The following is a 4,546-nucleotide window of genomic DNA, read 5'->3' as shown; positions in this document are numbered from 1 at the left end:
TTCCCCCTTTTTCTCTTTTCAAAACCTCAGATCACTGTTGCAGTGCCTCCGGCAACTCCAAAATTATATAAACCTATTCTGGACTTCAGCTTTCCTGTCTGTAAAATGGGAGAGTGCTCTAAAGCAGGGGACTGGTAGTAACTGCTTGGGTTTGTGTTGACGACTCTTTCCAGACTCAGCCTAAAAGAGTGCTGTAATCCATTAGAATGTCAGCTGGGGCTGAGGGTGGGGAGGGGGTGTGGATTGGAGATGGCTGGGTCTCGTGCCGTACATCTGTCACCCTTCCTAGAAAGTCTCTTCAGTCCCTTACAACATGAGCATTTTCTGACTGTAAACTCAGCCCTGCTTTTCTCTTTGCTACTCCAGCACTTCCTGGTGAAAGCTTCAAGTGGCATCCCTGCCTTAGGCATCAAGGAGAGGCCTTGGCTTGAAGGGAAAGGACTTTCTCTTTCTTCTTCCCCAGGGAGAATGCCCCCACCTTGAGTCTACCTGTCCTTGAGGCCACATGTTGGGGAAGAGTATCAGCACCAGAAGCCTGAACAGGTGGAGTAAGACTTCTCAGCTCTCTGGGGTGCTGGTGGTTGACCACATCGAGATCCTGCCCACAAGCATCCACCCATAGAGCTGCCACGGGAGGGCCGGATGCACTGTGGTAGAAGGTAGCAGGAGTGCTCAGGACACGTGGAATGGAATGCCTCTTTGTGTTGCAAATCAAAAATCAGGATGCTCTTGGCACACCATCTAAAAGCAGGAGACTGTGCCAGAAACTCAGAGGCCTATGAGGACCATATCTAGGGAATGCTCTCAGGCTACTGACTCTCCAGCCACAGCCCCAAGGCCTTTCTCCAGCCAGGTCACCAGGGGGAGCCCAACACTCCCCTGGCACAATCTTATTACTGTTCCTGTGGAATAAAACCCAGCTCCTTGCCTGCCACATTGCCACTATCTGACTCCTGCCCACCTTTCCAGCCCCATCTTTCACCATGTCGTGCAGGTCACTGTATTAGTTAAGAAAGTACATTGTGCTATAGAAAATAAGAGAAACAGGGAAGATAGATGAAACTAAGCATAGGAGCAAAGAGCTTGCGAGACATAGTAGACACACATAAAGTAAAGCATATGTGTATTGAACATAGATAAGAAGGGACAGAAGGACCTCACGGGCATCAAACATTCACACCGCACTTAATATTCACATGAGGCAAATGGGATATTCATGAGGTCTTAAGTCAGCCACCCACTGGCGACACCCTTTCTGGCCCTCTGTATCTTCCAGCTAAGAAATGCAGATAGAACTGTAGCTGTTCTTTAGGCTATGTGATGAGCTGCAGTGTGTTCTTCAGGCTTTGTGACAAGCCAGGCACACTTGCCCCTACACCTGGGACAGAGCAAGTATGTGTCATCAGCCCAAGTGCCTTCCACTGGTTGGGCCACTCGGTCACACTTCAACTCTGGTCCTTGCAGCCGCTCCTTCGGCAGGGGAGGTTGATGTGGCAGGGAAAGAGGCAGGCCAGATGAGCATCATGGAACCAGGTTTCAGAGAGTGTGGTCCTCCCACCCGCCTGGTGGTTGACCACATCGAGATCCTGCCCACAAGCATCCACCCATAGAGCTGCCACGGGAGGCCCGGATGCACTGTGGTAGGAGGTAGCAGGAGTGCTCAGGACACGTGGAATGGACACACTCCCGCCTAACCTGCTATCCCATCTCTTTCCCCTGTGTCTTGCTATGTGGTAAAGTGGATTTACTAGATGCTGAGGGTAAGCATCTTAATTTGGCCTATGATCTCTTCTGTTCCCAGGCCTCTAGGGCAGTTTGCTTGGTAGCATCCTGGAGAGCACAACTGCATCAAGGTTTTTGCCTGTGGGACCTACCACTCCCCCAACCCTGCAGCCTCTCAGAACCATTTATCATTCTGCGAACACACCATGCACTTTCCTGCCTCCGAGCCTATGTTCATGCCCAGAATGCACCTCCCCCTCCATCGTTTAGCAAACTCTAACTCATCTTTCGAGGCCAGTTCTGATGTGCCCTGCAGGCTCTGGGAAGCCTTCCTCAATGGTGGACAGGTCATCGGATTGTCATTTTGATCTGGATATCCCACTCACTTTATCACCATCATAGTTTAAAATTTTGTTACTTTTTCTTTCATGGATGACTTTATTTTTGTTTCATCTGCTCGCTTTTACTGCTCCAATATGCATTCTTTCCAGAAAATGAGTAGGTCATTTATCCATTTGATGGTAATTCTACATGTGATTTTTATTTGATCATTAAAACAAATCTAGGAGGTAGGTAGGTATTATTATGTCCCACTTACAAGTGAGAAAGCCAAGCTCAGGAAGGTTAAGTGACATCCATAGTCATACACAGAGCTTGGGCTGGGGACCAGGGCTGTTGCCTTCAAGTTCAGTCCTTCCTGCAGGGCTCCACCACCACTGGCTGTTCAGCAACAGTCATGAGGGGAATAATACCTCATTAACTTGCACAGACGCTTAAAAGACCAGGTGGACCCGAAACTGCTCAGGCCAGCCCCTGGTGCCCAGTAGTTCATAAAGCCCTTGTTTCATCAGACATGCCCTCATACCGGTGGCAGGTGAGAACAAGGGAGGCCTGGTAACTTTCACACACTAAATGTGGTTGCATGCACTTCCCCAGAGCGTGCGCTTGAAGCAGGAAAGAGGCTGCGGGTTACCCAGATGTTGGCAGAAAGATGGCCCAGGTGGAGGTGGGTCCCAGGGCATGCTAGGTGAACATCAGCAGGCTCTGAATTCCAAGGGTGGGGTGGAGGCCAGAGAGCCGGTGGGCTACAGAATGGGGGCAAGAAGGAGGACAAGGCCAGGGGGTTAGGTGTGCAGGTCCCTGGAGGAGAATCCTGCCTGGTGCTGGTGAGGGAGGCTGTGTTCAACAGGATGCCAGTCCTCCTTGCCCCTGGGGATTGCTCAAACAAGTGCAGTGGCCCTGGAGCCTGCGTTCTTGATTTTTCTGTTTTTGAAATGTTCTATGTACTTATTTTGTAATTAGGAAAAGAAAAATAATTATTAAAAAAGAATGCATAAAGTTTCATTCCTAATGTTATATCTTAAACAGCCTAATATAAAAATAATCCACACGTGCAAGAAACCCCAAAACCGTAACAAAAATGAAGCCAAAGCAATCATCCAAATAGACATTAACTCGAAACAAACACATAAGCAAACAAACATCCAAGAAACCCCAAAAGACAAAACACAGCATCTTCTGAGCCCCAGCGGCTGGCCCGTCCCAGTGTCCTGGCTGTCACCATGCACTGCTCAGCCTGGTCAAGACGGGATTAAGGGCACTTACTTGATCATCTGTGGCACAGTGACCTTGGAGTTTTCTTCAAATGCATTCATCATGAGCCCATTGCACCGGATGTTATCCACACACTGGAATCAGAGAGAGAGCCCCAGGGTCAGAGCCTGGATCCCCATCCAGGACCCAGGCCCACCAGGAGCTCTGCTGGCAGAGAGCCACATGCCCCAGCCCAACACAGAGTCCTCAAACTTCAGGGGTGGTGTCAGGCAAGGGCAGGGTCAATGCAGAGCATCCTTTGGACTTTGGCTGGAAGTCAAGTCCCAGCTGAGTGAACTTGGGGGACTGAATCGACCTTCCTAGGTCTTAGTTTCCCTATGTGCAACATGGGGACAGTGACTCCTGCCTCATGGGTTGTTTGCACAATGAGGCCTCTGACACTGACTACTCTGTTGCCAACCTCTGAGGTCCAGCGACAGGACAAGATCAGATCCACAGTGATCTGTGATCTCTCTCCTGGGAGGTGGGCCGGTAGGGCCTCTGTCACTGCTGCATGAGGCCACAGCACTGTACTCTCCATCCTCTGCCCCAAGGTGCTGACGCTGTGATGCTGTGGACGGTTTTCCATATTAAAAATCCATGCGTGTGGGGGAACAGATGATCATACATGATATTCAGCCTCCCAAACACTCAAAATCCATTCTGCTTTGAATAAAAGGTACCCAGCAAAACAAAAATAGAAGATCCATCCCTTAGGGCGGGGGGAGCTGCCTCTTTTCCTCCTTATTGCCCCCTGCCCCGCTTCTTCACGTTTCTACCACGAGAAGTTTTCTTCTTGGCGTGGTGGTAGGGGAACCTGCCTGGCACGTCACAGAACCTTCTGGTGTTGAGGATGTGTGTTTTGTGGGGTGTGCGTGTGTGTCAAAGTCACTGGGAAGTGGCACTTGAGAGGCTGCACAGTGTGGGTGGCGGGTGCTCCCAGGCCGAGTCTCCTGGTCAAGGCCAGGCCCCAGAGGAGGTGCGTCGCAGAGGGAGGTCTCTGTCACTTGCATCTCCCAGCCCGACTTCTCCAGCACACCGCTCTTACACTCCAAATCAAGGGGGCGTGGCCACGGGTCATAGCATTGTCCCGGGTTAGAGCGTTACCGAGGCAGGGGAAGGGGTGGAGGACCCCCACCTGCTGGCATCAGCAACACCAACAGGAGGGCAGAGGCCCAGTGGGCAGCCCCCTGCAAGCAGCCCCGGGCCTCTGCTGGCTACGGCCAGACTC

General features: G+C 51.1%; 1 pseudogene; it reads right to left on the bottom strand.

The window, feature by feature from the left end:
- Window positions 1-4,546, bottom strand: part of LOC103581793 — a 25,219-nt pseudogene that overhangs the window by 19,810 nt on the left and 863 nt on the right.

This window comes from Galeopterus variegatus, unplaced genomic scaffold, assembly GCF_000696425.1.
Source record: "Galeopterus variegatus unplaced genomic scaffold, G_variegatus-3.0.2 Scaffold13950, whole genome shotgun sequence".
NCBI lineage: Eukaryota > Metazoa > Chordata > Mammalia > Dermoptera > Cynocephalidae > Galeopterus > Galeopterus variegatus.
The sequence above is the reverse complement of the archived record's forward strand: the minus strand, read 5'-3'. Positions and strand labels throughout refer to the sequence as shown.